This window comes from Cheilinus undulatus, linkage group 4, assembly GCF_018320785.1.
Source record: "Cheilinus undulatus linkage group 4, ASM1832078v1, whole genome shotgun sequence".
Lineage (NCBI taxonomy): Eukaryota > Metazoa > Chordata > Actinopteri > Labriformes > Labridae > Cheilinus > Cheilinus undulatus.
In genome coordinates this window covers 33237391-33258725 of record NC_054868.1, presented here as the reverse complement: position 1 = coordinate 33258725, position 21335 = coordinate 33237391, and the positions used below count along the sequence as shown (strand labels likewise).

At 37.2% G+C, this 21335-nt stretch overlaps 1 long non-coding RNA gene across 1 annotated transcript; it reads left to right on the top strand.

Annotated features, from left to right (window-relative positions):
• Window positions 1-645: 645 nt before the first annotated feature.
• Window positions 646-1293, top strand: LOC121508881. Its single transcript, XR_005991830.1, has 2 exons — window positions 646-856; window positions 947-1293. It is a non-coding gene; the product is annotated as an uncharacterized LOC121508881 (long non-coding RNA).
• The last annotated feature ends 20042 nt before the right edge of the window (window positions 1294-21335 follow it).

The window sequence follows — 21335 nt, the reverse complement described above, 5'->3', positions numbered from 1 at the left end:
GTTCGCTGATTGGAGCCACTGTGAGCCTCTCCTCTGGATTTCACCCTCAATCGAATGGACAAACTGAGCGGATGAATCAAGAAATGGAGACGGGCCTGCGCATTCTGGCTTCCCAGAACCCTTCCTCATGGTCCAACCAGCTCGTGTGGGTAGAATATGCACATAACTCACTTATTAACTCATCAATTGGCATGTCCCCTTTCAGTGTGTGTACGGCTTTCAACTTCCTCTTTTTAATGCACTAGATAAGAAGCTATCTGACCCCTCTGCCAGGACCCTGTTGAGAAGAAGTCGCCGGACCTTTGAGCTAGCCAGACAACCCCACCACCGAGCTACAGCCAGACACAAGACGGCGGCTGATCGCAAAAGGTCTGAGGCCCCAAAGTATCACTGTGTACACTAAGTTTGGCTATCCACTATAAACCTTCCTCTGCGTCTGGATTCTAAGAAGCTCGCTCCCTGGTTCGTTGGTCCGTTTCCTATTTCCAAAGTTATTAATCCTGTAACTGTCCAACTAAAACTACCCAGAACCATGAGAGTCCATCCTGCATTCCACGTCAGTCAACTTAAACCCGCCAAATCCAGCCCTCTGGTCCCCACCGCCAAGCCCCTCCTCCCCGTTTAGTTGATGGAGAAAGAGTCTACACCATCAAAAAGTTGCTAGCCGCCAGAAGAAGAGGCCGTGGCTATCAGTATCTGGTGGATTGGGAGGGTTATGGCCCTGAAGAGCGCTCCTGGGTCCCCGCTAGAGACATCATGGACCCAGAGCTCATCAAAAACTTCCACAATGAACATCCTGATGTTCCTGGGCCGTCTGGAGCCAGCCGTGGAGGGGGGGGTACTGTCACATCTCCAGGTTGACCTAGTTAAGTTACTTTTTCCCTCATGTTTCTAGTCTGTCATTTCCTGTTTTATTTTGGATACTTACCTTGTGTCTCTTTTCCAGATCACTCCTTCCTGCCCATCCCTACCTGTTTCCCTGTGTCCTGATCATCCTCATGTGTCTCACCTGTGTTGATTGTCGAGTGACTGCACCTGGTTGATCCCCGGCTGAGTGTTCCCCTCCTCGTGTATTTAGCTCATTCACTCCCTGTCTGCTGTGCGTGATCGTCTTGTTTCCTTTGTGTCCAATTCCTTCGAGCCTTACTTCTGATTGACCTTCGTGATTTATTTGACCCAGTTTCCCGTCCTAGTTTCCGAGTTAGCCTGCCGTTTTTTGTACCTCTGCCTGCTTGTTTTGACCTCCCGTGTATCGAACCTTTTTCCTGATTAAACGGACTTGAAAGTGCTTGATTCCTGTGTCTGCTTTTGGGTCCTTTGGTCCGGCATATCGTTACAGAATCACCATGTTTAATATCTTTATGTACTTAGGCAACAGAACAGAACTGAGCTGATTAAAGATCACTTACTTTGATTTATCACTGCAGAAATTATAATAGTGTTTGACGATAAGAAATGTAAAAATGAATGAGCTTTGACAGCTTCTCCACCCACATGCTTGAATCGTTTGTTTGTTGAAGGCACAACAAATGAGCTCAAAAAATCACGTACCAGCAGCAGACCTGCAGAACAAAAGGAAATGCCGACAAGCACACTGTTTTGACCCAAATCTGGCACTGCTTATACAACTCAGAGGTTTGGTAAGTCAAACAGAGCAAGTTCACATCTGTCCTCCTTAAAGCACTTTGTCTTTCCTTTACTAGCCTCTCCTTCTCCTCATGGATTTCTGCTACACATCACACTGGATGAGGGAAATGTGAATATAATGAGGCATCTGTGGTGTCCATCACAGCTTACTTTAATATGCAAGAACAGAGGATGGGATCTGTCTGTCAGGATAATGGATACACGGACGGTAGTTAGACAGCATTAGCTACACATGAGCACAGTGTATCATTCAGTGGAATAATGACAGTTGTACAAAATAGTTAAGGAGCTGAACAGAGAAGGACCTGCAACCTTGCATTGTGGATGCTGTGATTTTTTTTTAATTTACTTCACAGTTACCATGATAAAGGTTTAAAATAAAGGTTATCTTCTATTTGATTATGTAGACTGACATTTTTGATATTTGAAAGATTTGATTAGACCATGGCTCAATCAATGGGTTGTTGCTGATCAATGAATTGTAGCATCCCAACAAATTGCTCTTTTTTTTTTTTTTAAGTACTCATGCTTATAAAGAGGATAATTGAAATCAATTAGTAAATCAAATGAGGTTTTGTGCAACTTGTGATAAAAGTAGATGTGAAATCTCTCTTTTACTCTAGAAGTCCTTGGGATTAGACACTTTTATTGAATGTGTTTAATAGTTCTAGTTCCATTCCTCAAAGGCTTTTTCTTACTTTCTTAAGAATGTGAGGAAAAATACCAATGCCAAAAAAGTTGGGATGTGGTGTAAAATGTGAATTAAAACAGAATACAATGGTTTGCAAAGCATTTTCAACCCATATTAAAGTGAATACTGTGCAAAGACAAGGTGTTTACTGTACAGACTGATATATTTTATTGTTTTTGTAGGAAATGTGCTCACCTTCTGAATTTGAAGCCTGCAACAAGTCTCAAAAAAGAAGGGAAAAGTGGTGAGATGCTTGAAAAACACCTGGGACATCTGAGAGCAGAGTAGGTTAATAACAAGCAGGTGATATGATTGGGTATAAAAGCAGCTCTACTGAAACATTAAGTCATTCACAATCAATGATTGTGCGAGCTTAGTAAAAAAAAAAAACTGCATGGGAAAATAGTCCAACAGTTGATGAACCACATTTCTCAACATGCAATTGCAGGGAATTTATAGATTTCACTACCTAGGAAATGATGGTTGTTAAGTCCCCCAGGCCAACTCTGTAAACCCTGAACTCAAAATGTAAGAGGCAACTGATTACCTAGAAAAGGTGAGAAATACTCACTGAAAAAAGTCTTTGTCAGGTAACAGAAGGCTAGCCATTTTAAGTTATCTTAACTCAGTTTTACTTATACATTTATGGTAGGTTAAGTTAACTTTTACAAGTTTAGCTTAATTCTGGAAATAACCCAACACTTCAAAATTGTTCAGATTAAACCCAACTCATTCTGAATGTTTTTTTCTTATAGCTACATGTTTCTTATCATTTCCAATTTTTCCTTAGATTTTCACTTATCTTAACCTTGAACTTTCATGCCACCCAAGATAGGCAAACTTGAAAAACTACACCTAAAAATAACTGGAAGATACACACTGGACCACTGTGTTCAGAACTATCTTCCAATGGTATATTAACAGTATTCCTCACAGGTGAGACTTCTTTAACCGAGTGGCTGACTTCACTGATGGTGCAAAAGTGTCTAATGCCCAAAGGCATCCTGGGAAAACCCTGCAGATGAAGGGACGATGGTCAAATGATTTAAGTACAATGACAAAAAGTACTTCAAGTGATCAGGTACTATTTACTGAAAACTAAAAATATTTTCTATCTCATCATAAAAATAGAGCTGAAATATATATTTTAGTTTTTTAAGTTAATACAAATATTTTTTTCTTTAAAAATTTAGTGCTCCAGGGAAAGAGAAAAAGGACAACCTACACTGTAAAAAATGTCCGTAGAAAATACGGCAAAAGACTGTCAAATAGCAACAGTAAAAGACCGTAAAATAAATAAACATATATTACTGTATAAAATACACAGAATTGCTGTAAATCAAGCAACGGTATGAAACATAAATTTTTACAATTAAAGTACGTAATAATTACAAAATTGTGCCGTTTAAACGAAAGAAGATTGTGAAAATAAAGGAAAAATACTGTAATCTTCAAGACGGGCAATTACTCTAAAAATTACAGTAGTATTTTGTTAAAATTACAGACTTTTCTCTCATGTACATTTAAATTCACAGTAAAAATCTGTGAAAAAAATTGCAATCACATACCGTAATTTTAGCAGGGACAAGAGGTTAAAAAAACTGTATGATCAGGAAAGTTCTGTAGAAAATACAGTAAAAACCTGTCAACCTGCAAAACCTGTGAACAAGCACCAATTTGTTGTTATGTTCACATTTGTTTCTCAGTGCTACACCACATGATGCTGCCTTGTGAAATAAACGGACAGTTACAGTTAATATGAAAACCTTATTGAAACAAGAATGGTACCAAAAATCATTTTGTTTGTTCTTAATTTGATGGATGAAAGTGGTCAATTATTTTAGTTTAACTGATTTATTGGAAAAGAATGATGTTAATTGCTCTCACAAAGAATGCCATTGCATTTGTAAAGCCATTCCACTTCCTTTAATGCATCTAACACAAAATACATTGATGTACTTTAATGTTTCAGTCAATCTTTCAGAACTGAAATTGGATGACACATATTACCGATAGGAAATATAACAAGGTAATTGGAAAGAACTATTTTATATATACATAAAGAGAGAGAGAGAGAGAGAGATACATACTGTATATATAATATGTATATAGTACAGTTGAATATATAGTATATACATTATATAAATACAATAGTTATTTTTACTGGTTAAATAACTTAAACATGAATGCAAATAGAATGACAAGAAACCCTCCATAATCAGTTTTAAAAATGAATGTGAACTGTACATATAGTCTATCAAATTGATTTCTAAGGGAAAAAAAAATTCTTAAAAAAAAAACAATATGAAACCATGGTTTAGTTTCTGAAATTTTAATTTACTTCTCATACCTTATGTAATTTAATCTAAACTTCTCTTTACCTGTATGTGGGGTTATTTATGTCTAGTAAATACGTGTTGTTTCATGTGCCTATGCTGTATTAACTCTTGGAATCTGTTCAATAAAGTTGTATCAATATAAAAAATAAATATATAAAAATAATTTTGAAAAACTGTTTCCCGTCGCCATTCAACCCTGTCTACACAGGAACGTCTTCTATTCTGTCTGTACTAGAACAGCGATTTGGGTGATTAAAAATGGAACAATTTGGAAACGAGCTCCAGAGTGAACAGTTTTCATTCACCTCCTTCCATGCACACAAACAGTGCTGCTTTCTCGAAATGCGTTTGCGCATTGTGGTTGCAGTCAATTGCCATGCGCGAATACGGTTTCGCGCAGGCGCGGGGAAAGAAGGACCTAATACGCATGCGTGTGTGGTTCGTTGGAAAATCAAACCGCCAACGGCTGCCTGGTAAACTACAGCTTTTTCGTGTCTTCTGTGGTCTCGTGTGCGCGGAAATATTTCATAAAGTTGCTGTCTGCTCGTAGAACGAGCTGCAAACGAAGATGGAATACAAAGCAGGACATTGGCGTGTATTAATTCGACGTCACCCGGAGCATCAGCCTACGAGCTATTGGTAAGGTATGTAGAACCTCTTTTGTCGTAGTGTCAAATTTTTCTTGAGTTCTTTTCATTCAGTAACACCACGTGTTTATAGGTAGAAGTTAAATGGGTCAGGAGGCTTTTTGTTTCAGTTCTAGACCAGCCAACATTGCTGTCTGATTTGTATTTTTTGCTGTCATTTTAGCGTGGAGAACGTTGAACACTTGCTGTGTTGGGGTCCATAAGTGAACCCCAAGCTCAGAGCTAACTCCGCCCACTTCAGACTTTTGAAAAATGTACAAAAAATGGGCGGTTGGGTGCTGGGAACACTTGGAAGAGGGAGAGAAAAAGGACGGAGTTTTCCAGATGAGGTGGGAGTGACCGTGAGGACCGTGATGCCCCCTAGCCAAAAAGTGAGAGTCCCGCCGCAGCACTGATGCTTCAGAGCGACCTAAGGTGAAGGATTTTTCCCCTTCAGAGTCACATTCATATCTGTGTTCAGAGTCATATTCATATCTGTGTTCAGAGTCCCCTGAGGCAGGCTTTCCAGCTTATTCCTACCCTTCCATGAATATGGGCGCAACTTCCGCTCCGTTCTATCTAAATGGGACTTTGTATAGAAACGAGATGCTAAACGTGACTATTAAAGCAATTTTGATACCAAACTACATAAACTTAGACTGCTTAACCTCAAACGGGATAATATTATTATTATTTCTCTAGCCTCTACTGGAGAGTTCAAATTGATGACATTACTTTAGATAACCTACACGGGCATATTTAGCTAACTTTATTAGCTTTATATCAGTATAAAAAGATACATTTCTAGTTTGTGGAGTTGCTGAAATTCTCATTTTACACACTAATCCCTCTTAAATATGGGAATTATATTTATAAAATTATCCATGACTCAAGTTGCCAGCTCTTCAGTTTGGTAAATGTCAAGTTTTGTATTAAGAATTAATGATAAATTAATACTAAAAGAATCACATCCCCGATGCACTTAGACAGTGGACAGCATGTTGTGAGAGACATATTTAACTTTGTCATAATATTAGTACCATGAACATAGCAACAGGTACTGAGCATTGCAGAAAATATGATTAAAAAATTTCAGCTCATTGATTTAACAAAAATGAAGCAGTATTTATTACAGCAAATATTTATTTATTTCAGAACAACCACTGTGGACACTAAATCACTTTAGTAAGCCTTTGGAAAAATCATGTTTTGCTATTATTGTTACTGTACTGGAAGTTCCACTTCCATTCATAGCTACAGTAGACCCCAGGAATAATGTGGTATCCACCTTATTTACTTATCTACAGCTTATAATACAAACAATGTGAACATGTGATAACAAAAATATAAATATTTACAAATTCCAGAAGAATTCCTATTGAAACAACTGTCGTTCTTTGTTAGCGTCCATAGTTAGGTGCTGTACTAGAATACATGTATTTAATGTAGCCTACTTCCGTTTTGGCACGGAAGTTTCCCATATTCACATTTACCGTAGCGGCCCCAGGAATAAGGGGATAGTGTGGTGGTGGACTGTGGTGGTCCTGGGCACTACCTGTTGGCTCCAGCACCTCCTAAATGCACAATGGGGATATGTGCACGTCAGTGTCATGGCACTAAAGATTTAATAGCTCACTTGATTTTTGCAGGATGCCACAAAGCTCAAGATTCAGAGAGGACAGTTGGAGGGCTGCTCAGAGGACATAAAGGGCTTCTCTCCTGTTTCGACAAAAAAGAAGACAACCTCTTTTGCCTTGTTGAAACATTCTTGCCAGATGGGGTACCAGTGGAAAGCCTGCCCCATGTATTGTTTTTTGTAGTAAGTGGATCTCAGAAACACTTTAAAGACTCATTTGGATGGTAATGGATGATTTGCTTGTAATTCTTTTCTACTTTTATCATCCTCCCAGGAGCCTCTTGCTAGGCTTCAAGGCAGCTCATGCTATGCATTGACCAGCATTGGGATCCACTCAGGAGTTCCTACAGAGGTAATAATTTTTCCTCTTTAGAGGTAGTTATATGGTATAGTGTAATGCTGGCAAAATGTTTTATTTCCTTCCAGCCGTGTGCATCATATGATACAATATCAGTTATTTTTATAACTGTGTTATCTCACCTGTAACAACTGCTATCCTGAGGAAGACGGTTCAGGACAATAAGAGCCAAAACTAACAGACTGAAAAACAGCACATATCCCAGAGCAGTTGCAATAATAAACTAGAAAAACACTCAGAGAGCGCAGACCTCCGCCATTAGCCCTATCTCCCAATAGTGAAGAGTCCTTTAAAAATTCCTAGATCCAGACGATGATCTGAATCAGTCCCAAAATCAAATCAGTTCTTCCTTTTGCCATTTCTGACATTTCCTGGAAATTTCATCAGAATCTATCCATAACTTTTTGGGCTATGTTGCCAACAAACAAACTAACAAACCCTGCCAATCACATAACCTCCTTGGCAGAGGTAATAATAATTGCACTGAATGGAACTGTGCAAAATTTCGTTGTACTTGTGTACAATGACAATAAAGATTCTGGTTCAGATTTTTAGGTTTGATAGTGTCCAAATTTTCAAATTTAAAAACAAAAAAATAGATGTGCAGCATTTTTTCTAAACCAAAACTGTCGTGAGCAGAAAAAGCGCAAGGGCGAGCAAGATGACATACAGAGCTGTGGGATCAACACACACTCGGGTAGCACCAGTCACAGCTTAGTGTTGATTTTAGAAGAACATATAAACACAGCAACACCCGTCTGATAACTGCTTGACAGCTGGATCACTCTACATGTATGTCTGCATTTTTGTGTCTGCTGTAGCTTCTGCCACAAAACACAAGGGATGTGACAAGACATTCAGCTCACGGGACAAGAAGAGATTGGGTCCACTCCTTTTTTGAGTGAATTCAAAAATTGGATAGTACTTTGCAATCAGTGCATACATAAGTGTTCAAAACTTCTAAGTTGACATGATTTGGTGCTTTACCTTGTCTTTCTATTTTTCCTTACTCTTTTTTAAGGTCCTGTTTCTTCTGCTAGTAGTGACTAGGACTCCATTACTTTATACTGTCTCCGGTATTCCACTCTTCTAAAAAGACGCCAGTTATCAAGGATTAATAATGGTAAGCCTTGCACAGCATTTGTACATACCTCAATAGATTCTTTAGATTAATCTGGTCATGTAGAAATACCCAGAATACTGCCATGCCACTGCTTTGTCCAGCTTGTTCTCAGTGTTCTGATGATCACACCATATGGGGGCCAATACAGTTTTCTGTGTGAGTCATATGTTTTCATTATGATTGATTTAAAATTCAGTGCCCATCATCTTTGTTACAGCAAAATCCTTTTGCACCCCAAAGCATTTAGGGTAAGTGTACCCATTAGGCCCACCAAAATCTAAGTTCACGTATTTTTCATAGATACTAAGATGGTTTATAAACATGATCATTTGTTAGAATGAAGGATTAATCCCTCATTTGAAGGTATATTTATTTACTTATGCATATTTTAAAGAACAAATTAAAGAAATGTTATGAATAAAGTCAAAAGTCTGGCATGGCCTTAATTGGTACCTAAGTACCATTTAAGCCCACGTGTGTTCCAAATAAGCCCACAACCACGTTTATTGACAGAAATTTAAAAAATTATTACATTTTTCAAGTAGTAAACATACATTAATTCAGTAACATGTTATACATGTTAAACACAATTTATTTTTTGAACTTGGCTTTAATGTTTGGCTTGTAACAATGGACCACCACAAACATGACTAAGTAGGCCTAAAACTAATTTTCATTGGCTTCAGTATTTAACATTTCATTGAACATTTTATTTAATATTGACAAACAATGATTCAATATTGACAAAATAAAAAAATGTGTTTGTTTTTAAAAGTATTAAATGACATTACAGTGCATCAACAATATCTTATTGAACTTAGATTTAATGTTTGGCTGTCACAATGATGATTTTAGGACAGTTGCTGTAATTCCTCTTTTTTGTTGGCATTTTTCTCACTATAAACAAATAATTATGCAAAATTAACTGACATAACAATTCTTCTGGGCAGTGTGTGATCTGTGATGTACTCGTGTTAATGAAGTTAGTATAACAACATCCAACACAGGATTACAGCGAAAAGCTATCAAACCTCAAAATTTCATTTTTTTATATTGAAACACATAAGATGGGCTTAAATGGTACAACAGTGACTACCAGGGAAATGAAGATAATATGTTCTCACCAAAATTAAACAAATGTTTAAAGAAATGCCTGTAGCCTAAATATGCTGTAAAACTTGCCATCAATGTTATTCCTCTTCTGCCAAACTTTCCGAATTATCAAGGAATTCTTGTTCAAAGTTTTATGTAAGATTTATGTAAAATGAATCAGAAAACACTTAGTTTGTGTACTTATCATTTTTAATCATTAAGCAGTGTATCTGTCAGTAGGGCTACATGTATTGACTAGTGATTAGCTCGCTACGCTAGCTAGCATGACTCATCTTTTCACATAAAACTAAATAGTAAGAAATTACAAAAAACTACCTGTTTATACACAAAAAACAAATCAATAATCTCTCAAATTACATAATATGAATGTACTTAACAAGTCAGTGGCTGAAAATGGTTGAAAAGAGGTTCCTTCTGAGGGGTCCCAAAACACCAAAGTTTTTAGGCGACTTTATCTGAGCCTCTTTGAGACTGCACAAATGTAGGCGGGCCTTTTTCAATATCTACAAATGTGATTGGTGTCAAACAAAAACTGACATATAATTAAGAAATTGTGTGATTGGACCAAATAATGTATAGCATAAGACAGGCCCCTCTTTTTTTTTTTTTTAAATTGACTTCAAAGTCGCCAGTGGGCTTAAATGGTGCCTGGGCTTATTGGGTAGGCTTACCCTAATACAATACAATAATAACTTTATTCATCCCCGAAGGGAAATTATATAGAAATTATATATAAAATTATATATTATATTTACATGTAAAAGCAAATTCTATATTTATTTGGGTGGTCTTACAAGTAAATATATATATAAAGAGCATAGTTTGCAAATATTTATCTTGTGGTTCAACTACCTAAAATCACAATATAACCCTTATGAATGGTTCATACCAAGGTCTTTTGCTAACACTTGTGGTTTGGGCTATTGTGTGTAGCTTTAAATCAGTGTTAATTTCGTCGACTAAAACTATGACTAAAAATGTTCATCGACAGCCTTGTTTTCCATGACAAAAACTAGACTAAGACTAACAAAAATAGATCTGTGATGACTAAAACTGACAAAAACTAAGTTTAGTTTTTGAATAGAATGTAATGTAGTTTTCGGGACATTCAAAATCCATGATATCTCTCCACTGTGGGTAATTCTGTCAAAAAACAATGCAGCTGTAGCTCTTCTGTCTCTCAGCTGTAGAAAGCAGGGACCCCAGGTTTGGCAGGGTGCAGAGAACATCCCACTATGACTTGGTACCAGATTTAAGCAAGACAATAAATGCTTGGACTAAAAGTAAAACCTAAAATGTGAGGACTTTTTATGGGCTAAAACTAAATGGACAGAAATGACTAAAATGTGACTGAAACTAAAATTCATTTCACTTAAAGACTAAAACTAAGACTAAAATTAAAAATATCTGCCAAAATTAAAACTGCTTTAAATAATGACATCAATTCAAATTTATGTTTAGTTTTTACAGCAATAGCTATGTCACTTTTTTGTGTGGGTCCATATCTTCTTGGATATGTGAAGGAGGGGGGAGCTCAGTGGATACAAGCCTGGGCACCACAGCTTTAAACTATAGACGAAAAGCAAATTGCAATTAATATGTCATAACTGTCTCATTATAATCAATAACGGAAAAAGTAATTGGCTGTTGTTAGGTGATTGCTGACTTAATAGCTGGCACTTGTGGGTACATTTGCGTTTCTTCACCATATTCTATTATAGAAATGATCTATATGTACTGTACACACTGTTTATTTTATTCTGTTGTGCTGATTGTAAGCATGGCTTATTAGAGCCTAGTTTTCTCAAATTTACATCTGTGTAGGCATTAAACTGAAGCACTGAATCACTCTAACTTTGCTTTGTATATGTACTTCCTGCAGAGAGGATGGAGCCAGTCAAAGTAGAACACCTGATGAACTGTGCTCGAGTCTTCAAGAAGATAAAGTTTCTTGGCCACGTGAAGCTTCCCAAGTGGAAGGCCTTCTTCAGTCAAGACTGGACTCATTACTCTTGAATCATTTAGGGGCAAGTGACTTTGTTTCATCTTCATGCATTACACCAAGGACTACCTGTCATACATATGGACACAAGCTTTTTCTTCCAAGATCTAAACTGCTTTGTGAGTATACAGAAAAGTTATCAGATGTGTTGAAAGGTTTTTTATTTCAAACATATAACTGCAGAGTTTCTTGTTGTTTATTCAGCTTGAATCTTTTGTTAAAAGTAGGAGTATTAGGGCACTACTGCAAAAATCTAGCAAATTAACTGAAATTTCACATGTTTTGTACTGTATTTTTACAGTAAATTTCTGGCAACCACAGCTGCTGGTAATTTACCGTAAAAATTTAAAGTAAGGCAGTATTAAGCTACTACTGTAAATTCTGCAAACATCTAGCAAAATTTCTCATGTTTTGTCCTGTATTTTTTACGGTAAATTTCTGGTAACCGCAGCTGCCAGTAATTTACTGTAAAATTTAAAGTTGGGCAGTATTTTGCTACTACCGTAAAATCTGCAAATATCAGCTGTAATTTCTCATGTTTTGTACTGTATTTTTTACGGTAAATTTCTGGTAACCACAGCTGCCAGTAATTTACTGTAAAATTTAAGTAGTTATAATAAAATACCGTTAAACATTATACTGGTCTACTGTTTTTATTCATGAGATAGACTGTATTTAGGTATAAAGGATTTATGGTGTTTTTAAAGTAATTTACCGTAAACAGGTTTGTTTCATTATCGTTATTTTTACAGCCAATCCCTGTAGAAAATGTTGTAATAGAGCTGTAATTTCTACATCAAATTACAGTAAGTTGTACAGCAAATTACCGTAAATATGGTTACAGTATAACTGTTATTTTTACAGCAAATCCTTGTATAAACGGTTACAATATTGTATTTTTTTAACAGAAATTTACAGTTAAAAAAAAAACAGGTTTGAACTGTAATATTTACAGTTGTAGAATGAAAACACCGTTTTTTCTCATACATTCTCACCGTAATTTTTACAGTAAATCTCTGGTAACCACAGCTGCCAGCGTTTTACCGTAAATTTAACGGAATTTTTTTTACAGTGTAGATTGTTATCAACACAAGGTCCAAAAGCCAGCAGCTGTGATAGTGTGAATGTGTAATAGTGCCCATTGCAAGGGTAACTTGCAAGTCTGTGGAGGCATTGTTAATACTGAGAGGTACATACAGGTTTTGTAGAAACGTGAATTATGCTTTATCCAGATCACTTCTTTCAACATCGACATCCATGAGTTACAGCATCATTTGGGCTCAGTCCAGACCTGTCTCCCACTGAAAAAGTATAAAAAATACCGCAATGTAACTCCTGCACTGTTCGGCAACTTAAGATGTGAACAATTAATCAATTTAATACTTCAACAATTAGTGTCTTTAGTCCTCAGATGCATACAGGGTTGGAGAAATGGTAATGTAACACAGTGGTAAACTGTGCTGCTGTATTCAGCCTAATTTAAGTTGAAAAGGATAAGCAAATCATTGTTGTTTTTGTCAACATTTAGACAGTGTCCCAACTTTTTTGGAATTGGAGTTTGTACATGTAAAGGTATGCATGACGTCATACTTTGTTCAGAGCTCTGGATGATTTTCACACCCTAGCAAGAACATCTGCTATATTAATCCACTAATCAATTATTTACACTCTTCCTTTCTCATTTCAGGAAATTTCTGAGAGCGTAGAAAATAAATAAAGTGTGTAAAGATAGACAGGTGAGCGGGGATTAGCACTGTGTGTTCAGAGTACAAGACTGAGGGCAGAGTAAGACATCCAAAGATGTTCTGGATCACTGCCAAATGATATCTTTGGCTTCATCTTGTCTAAACCAGCTTTGTAAAACCTTCTGATCTGAGCTGTGACAAAATCTGTCTCGTAAAATTGGGAACCAAACAGCTTGGATCGAGTTTTAATTAATCGTAAAAAATCCAGAGACATCGAACCATAAGAGGACAAAAGAGATTATGAAGAAAACCAAGCAAGAAGTTGACTGAGGGATTTAGACAAGCATGACTGCAGTTATTATAAAAGACCTAATGTTGTTTTGCTGCTTATTATCTGCCATATCATTCAATTTGCTTCACATTGCATCCTGAAATTGTGCACTTGTCATTCATTCAGTACCTTCAGGGAGTTGTGTTTATGAGGCAGACAACAGACAAGACACAGCAGCTGCCTCCTCTGTTGCATCGACATCAGCATGACATGAGAAGAGGAAATAATCTGTGAAATGCTCCAAAATTATCCTCTTCACAGTCTTGGATCTGATGCAACATAAAGCGACTCTCTTATTGCTGCATGCGTTTTTTGGTGTAATAATCAAAACCAGACCCACACACACAAACACACACACACACACGTAAAACAAATACTTGAGCAACTGAGGTGAACAGCAAATGTGTCACAGTCCAGACTCATTTTCTGAGCTTGTCAAGTAGCACCTTGTCCTGTTGTCATGGTGATGTTGTCACCCTTTGTGTTAGTGGGCGATATGCACGCACCAGGGATGTTTTGTGTAATTACTGCATGAAGTCGGGTCACTGTGGAAACCAAAATGTCACCAATAAGGGGGAACATTTTTATATGTGCTTTAATGGATTTGCATATAGTTCTGGAATAATAAATGCAAAGCAGCAGAGTCTGCTTTTGTTAACTCTTCTTATGCTTTACTATTATGTTCCTAATGATGTACAGTCATGGACGAAAGTATTGGCACCCCTGGAATTTTTCCAGAAAATACACCATTTCTCCCAGAAATTGTTGCAATTACAAATGTTTTTGTTATACACATGTTAATTTCCTTTACGTGCATTGGAGCAACACAAAGATTCCAAAGAAAAAAGACAAAATTGACATAATTTTACACAAACCCCCCAAAAAATGGGCCGGACAAAATGATTGGCACCCTTTTAAAACTGTGGGTAAATCATTTTAGTTCAGGCATGTGATGCTCATTTGAACTCACCTGTGGCAGTAACAGGTGCTGGCAATCTAGAAATCACACCTGAAGCCAGTTAGAATGTCTAAAAGTTGACTCAGCCTTTGTGTTGTGTGCCTGTGTGTGTCACACCAAGCATGGAGAAGAGAAAGAAGAGCCCAGAATTGTCTGAGGACTTAGGAAGCAAAATTGTGGAAAAATATGAACAATCTCAAGGTTTCAAGACCATCTCCAGAGATCTCGAGATTCCTTTGTCCACTGTGCAAAATATAATCAAGAAGTTTACAACCATGGAACTGTGGCTGATCTCCCTGGACGTGGACGGAAGAGAAAAATTGAGAAAAGAATGCAACGCAGCATAGTTGGAATGGTGGATAAACATCCTCGGTCAGCTTCCACACAAATTCAGGCTGTCCTGCAGACTCAGGATGCAAAAGTGTCAGCTCGGACCATACTTCTTGATCTGAATGAGATGAAGCGCTATGGCGGGAGATGGCAGGAGACAGAGGAGAACCCCACTACTGACAAAGAGACATAAAAAAGCCAGACTGGAGTTTGCAAAAATGTACCTGAGTAAGCCTCAATCCTTCTGGAAGAACATTTTGTGGACAGATGAGACTAAGGTAGAGCTTTTTGGAAAAGTGTGTCATTCTACTCTTTATAGAAAACAGAATGAGGCCTACAAAGAAAAGAACACAGTACCTACAGTCAAACATGGTGGAGGTTCAAAGATGTTTTGGGGTTATTTTGCTGCCTCTGGCACTTGGTGCCTTGACTGTGTGCAAGGAATCATGAAATCTGGAGACTACCAAAAAATTTGGGCCACAATGTAGGGTCTAGTGTCAGAAAGCTGGGTCAGAGGTCATGGGTGTAGGACAATGACCTGAAACATACCCCAAAAAGCACCAAGAAATGGTTGGAGACAAAGCGCTGGCACGTTCTATAGTGGCCAACAATGAGTCTGGATCTAAATCCTACTGAACACCTATAGAGAGATCTCAAAACTGCTGTTGCAAGAAGCACCCTTCAAATCTGAGAAATCTGGAGCAGTTTGCAAAAGAAGAGTGGTCCAAAATTCCAGTTGAGAGGTGTAAGAGGCTTGTTGATGGTTATAAGAAGTGACTGGTTTCAGTTATTTTTTTTCCAAGGATTTGCAACCAAATATTTAGTTGAGGGTGCCAATAATTTTGTCCGGCCCATTTTTTGAGTTTTGTGTAAAATTATGTCTATTTTGTCTTTTTTCTTTGGATTTTTTTTGTGTTGTTCCAATGCACATAAAGATAATAAACACATGTATACCAAAAACATTTGTAATTGCAACAATTTCTGGGAGAAATGGTGTATTTTCTGGAAAAACTCCAGGGGTTCCAATACTTTTGTCCATGACTGTATGTGTCCCTCAAGAATGAGGGAACAACAACTTTATGCTTCATGTTTACTATCTTGCCCAAGGCGGTCTTTGTTGTGCTTCCTCCTTCAGTCAGTTTGCTTCCTGATTAGCCAATCCTGCTCATGCCTATTTGACTGTTCTCTGTGTTCAACTTAAATATTGAACATGTTGAACATTTACAGTATCTAATCAGAACAGGTCCACTCATCATCTGAGCAGATTGGAGAGGGGAAGCACTTTTAGTGCGTCACATCCAACAGGATTATCTGATCAGATGATCTGAAGAACCTGCCAATTATCAAGTCTGTGTTTGGAACGGGGGATCGGGCTGAAAATCAACATGATTATCTTGTAGTGTTTACCAGGCTTCAGACAGTGTACAGGAGTGTGTCTGAAATTTTGGATAATCAAAAGCATGATATGAAGTTATGTTGGGTGTTTTGTAATTGCATTTTCATGCTGAGGTATCAATGAAGGCATCTTTATCTTTTGAGTCTATCTACTATCAAAGTTTAAATTCTCGTAACATGACAACCCCACTGCAAAATTATCCTATTTTCTATCAGTAAATTTGGAAAAGGAATCCCAGCAACTGACTGGATATAGCAGGAATGGAGAATCCAAGTCTGAGTCGATGCTGCAATGAGGTTTGGAGTGGTTTATCAGCAATTAGCTCAGTGAGAGATAATAAGCGTGCAGGAGCTTTAACTTAACAATCAAAGCCTCCGTCATTCATTAATCACAGATAATGACAAGGCTGACTGGTTTCCAGCTTGTGTAGGAGGATTAAATGATGGTGTACACATGATTACAGTTGGTCAAGCGTGATCAAAGTGACTTTAATAAATACAGAAAATAATGGTTGAAAGACTTTGATCAGTAAAGAATTAAGGAGTTATTGCCAAAGAGCTGCCAGTGTTTTGAGTTTTTCATGAGTCCCTGATTTATTTTATTCAACCTGATAAATTATACAAAGAGCTCTTCTCAGGCAGATCTGAGCTGGTGGCCTTCAAGCATAATGGAAAAGTAAGAACACACAAAGACCTTTTCAGACAACATTATGCTGAATCAAAGACAAGTGTTTTGGCTCACGCTTTCATTAGAGGCAAATAGAAGAGACAAGTTAGAGATGTGAACTGTCAGAGTCTCTGTAGCCACAAAATTACATCAAACAACACTTTGATTTGTTATTACACATTCGGTGCACTACCATCTAAAGGTAAGAATTTTGTAAAGCCAGAACAATCATTTTAACAAGTATTTTTTTTAATCATGATTATACTTTATGTTAACATATATATTTTAATTGTATACTTCATGAATCCACCTGGGGAAATTTCACCGTTACTGAATAATATGCTATGCACACGTATATGCTCAACAGATGCTTCAATGGAGAGATGTCAGAGTGAGGGGGCTTTTGTGAGGCTTTTGCCAATTAGCTCTCTGAAGGGAAAATTCTCCACAGTTAAAACGGGAAAGGTCAGCAGCACACAGTACCTTGCCATCAGGCTGGTTAGTCCAAGCTTACAGATCGTGGTGCTGGCTGTAATTTAAATTAAGTTATAATTTGGTGGAACAGAAGCAGCTCCCAGATAACCGCATTTTGCAGCACTGACCTCTCTGGCAAATACTTTGGTAGAAGTGTGTTGTGTTGTTGGATTTGACCTCCTATCCTTGGCGGTGGACGCACTTTATAAGTGTACATAGACCACAACTCATCACTATTCTTGCTGTTTACCTTAGGGGGTGAAAATATCGATGTTACCAAGTCAGAAAGCACATGTTTGAATGGACATCAATCATTGTGTGTCACGACTGTGTGTGATATTCTTTCGCCCTCTGAGCTATGGACAAAGCACTTTGGTATTGCTCATGTTACACCCTGTAAAGGGGAGAATATGAATGAAAAAAGAAACATGTGCTGTTGCTGGCTTTCATCCAAGAAAGTAATGATTTTCAATGCACATAAAACACATATCTCTGCAACAACACTTAAAAGTGCAACAAACAACACTAAAAATATATTGTAACATGTTATTTTTACCTGTAAAGGCGAGTATATGAATGAAAGAAGAAACACGCGTTGTTGCTGGCTTTCACCCAAAAGTGTAATGAGCAGCCTCAAGCAACAAGCTCCACCTGCTTACGAAAAATGAAAGGAAGTGCTAGACAACAACAAAACCTACACAAAACCAATCGATTACTGAGGTGTCTTTATACTTTTAACATATCAAAACAAATAAACATTTTAACATTAAACGCATTTTAGATAGAATTCAAAGTGTTTTTAAAATGCGTATTAACTCTTTCCTGACATGTTAAGATTATTACTGTTTTTTTAAACGTCTTTTTTAATCTTTTAAACTAAATTATCCATTTTTCATCCATTACACACTCCCCTAACGGTCAAATCTGAAAGTACATCAAAACAAACAAATTTCAAGACCAAACTAATAGATAGCACATATGAACTTAAAATAAGTTTGACAAAATACAATAAAGTTTTTACATGACCATTTCTAACACATGCTGTTATTTCAACTCCTTTGAAATTGGTTTTAAGCCCTTTTAAACTTAAAATACCACTTTTAAATGCTTCATAGCTTAGTGATCGTTTTATATCCACTACACTCACAGTGCAAAGTGTGCCTTTAACAACTTTTCTCCCTCATTACTAGAAATTCATCAGTGAACCAAGTGTTGGTTTTCCTGTTTGATAAAAACACTGCATGGTGTGCCTTTTGTTTTTTTACTGAGTTTAAAACAAGAAGTGTGGAGAAATAAGCTGCTGAAGCAGGCAGCACTTGACCTGAAAATGCTCAGAAGAATATTTGAGATAAAACAAGAACTCACCTAAATATATATAACATAAGAATAGTCTTTTGAAAAAATTAATATTGAGATTTCAGTGTAAAAATTCAAAAACCCTAACTGCAACAACCCTTCCCAAAAAATGTGGACGCTGTGTAAAATTAAAATGGAAACAGAAAACAATGATTTTCAAATCTCAATAACCCAAATTTAATTCACAATAAAACATATCAGTTGTTCAAACTGTGAAATTATACCACATCATGAACAATATTACCTCATTCTGAATTGGATGGGGGCAAAACTTCTCAAAAAAAAGTAGGGACGATGCAAGAAAGCTGGAAAACGAAGTGGTACAAATGAAAAACAGCTAAAGAAGCATTTTTGCAACTAATTTGATAATTGGCACTAACAGTTGCATGTGTATAGAAGGAACATTTTAGAGACAGATTCTCTCAGAAGTAAAGATGAGCAGAGATTCACCAATCTGAGAGAAATTATGTTTAAAAATTGTGGATCAATTTCAGAAAGATTTTCCCTAATGTTAAGTACCCTGTAAAGTGAAATCTAAAATTTGTGTCTAAACACACTAGATATGTTGGAATATGGTTGCTGTAAACATGTGAAAACACTGAGATCTATGTGTGACTCAAATTTGGATTTAGATCATTAGAAAGCTGTTCACCTCTTTCCTGGCTTGGTTTAATCTGACCAATATTTGGGCTCTTGATGTCATGAGCCCACAGTGGGAAATGACCCCAACCCTCTAACGCAACAATATAAAATCACAGAGCAGCTCATCTCAGAGCAGTCTGTTGTTAGTTGATGTCACTGCCTTCATTGAAAGTTTATTGAAAGTATCAGCCACAGTGGTCTATGGATCATTTGAAGCAACATAACAGAAATTTGAGCCAGAAAACAGACTTTGTCTCTTCTTCTAAGGTCAACAAAAGGCCAAGAGACAGGCTAATAGTAATTTGCTTTCCTCAATTCAGATTATAGCATTTTTTTTTTAAAATCTGAGTGGGCGTGGCTTCAGCTCATTCAACAGACACGCCCACACCATCCTGGAGCAGATTTTACTGCCTCATTTTTCATGATTTTGAAGCTTAATTTTATAAACTTGGAGATGTTTGATTTGACTGAAATTTGACCTGGAGGTTCATAACAGTGACCTGTCACACAAAAAACCTAAATACAGATTCATTTTCACTTTTCAGGATCTTTAAATTGCAAAGACTTTGAACATTCCAACATCTACAGTATATGATATCATCAAAAGACTCAGACAGTATAGGAAATCTCTGGTCAACAGCCAGTATTAGATGCTTCTGATCTTCCGGCCCCTTAAGCAGCACTGCATTAAAAACAGACATGATTCTTTACAGGAAACCCCTGCATGGGCTCAGGAACACTTCTATCAATCATTGCATGTCTAAACAGTTTACCATGTCATCCACAACTGCAAGTTAAAGCTATATCATGCAAAGAAGCAGCCATATGTGAGAAACACCACAGTCTTCTCTGGGCCAGAGCTCCTTTAAATCGGGGGATTGAGGATAAATGGAAAACTGTTCTGTGGTCGCATGAATCAAAGTTTGAAATTCTTTCTTTAACACCATAGATGTCGTGTCATGCAGACTTTAGAGAGGGACCATCCAGCTTGTTATCAGCGCATTGTTCAAAAGCCTGCATCTCTGATGGTATGAGGTTGTACTAGTGCCTATAGCATGGGCAGCTTACACATCTGGAAAGGCACTATCAATGCTGAAAGAATATGGAGGTTTTAGAGCAACATATGCTTCCTGCAGTTCAGTCAGACCTTTCATCAATTCGGTGCATCTTAAAACAAAAACTCCAACAAAGACCCAGGACTGTTAAGCAGCTAGAATCCTACATCAGACTAGATTAAGACATTGCTCTCTCAAAACTAAAATCTGTTCACTCAGTCAATGCTACCCTCATCTTAATCTAACACTGTGCTACTACGTCCCTATTTGGTGGACATGAGTAGATCTGATGTCTGAGTGAGTTTGACAAATTTGGTGTCACCTGTCTATTAAACACACGGCTCTAGCAGGAAGCAAGAAAGTAGCATGGGGTAGGAAGTTGATCTTATTTCCTGCTCTCAGTGACTCCTGAAACAACTATTTCTGTGCCAGTTGATCACTGCCACATTCTCAACCAGGCAATGCTCTAGTGCGTCTGTGATTTTTCTTTAATTTTGTGCAAAAATGTTTGTCGTGAATCCACTTACTGAGACAACTGATGGTAAGGCAGTATTTACAGAGCTACAGCTGTGTTGCTTTTTGGTGTGTTTGAAAACTATTTCAGTTTTTGGCTTGATACGGGATTGATAAGGGATTTCAAGCAGCGCCAGGATAGTTCTTATTCCACCTAGAGAGGTTTCTAACTCTCAAAGTGAGGCAACTTCTCCATTAGCAGTAACATCTCTGCTAATCCTCTAGCTTATTAGTTATTTGAATAAGATCCAGTAGGGGAGTAATAAATGTATGCATGCTCTTGGTGAAGTATTAACTTGTAAAAAGTTGCACAAACAACACTAGATTCCTGTTTTCATTAGCTAAATAACATGTTCTGCTACTTTAGCTCTTTAAATCTATGTTTTGTCACTTC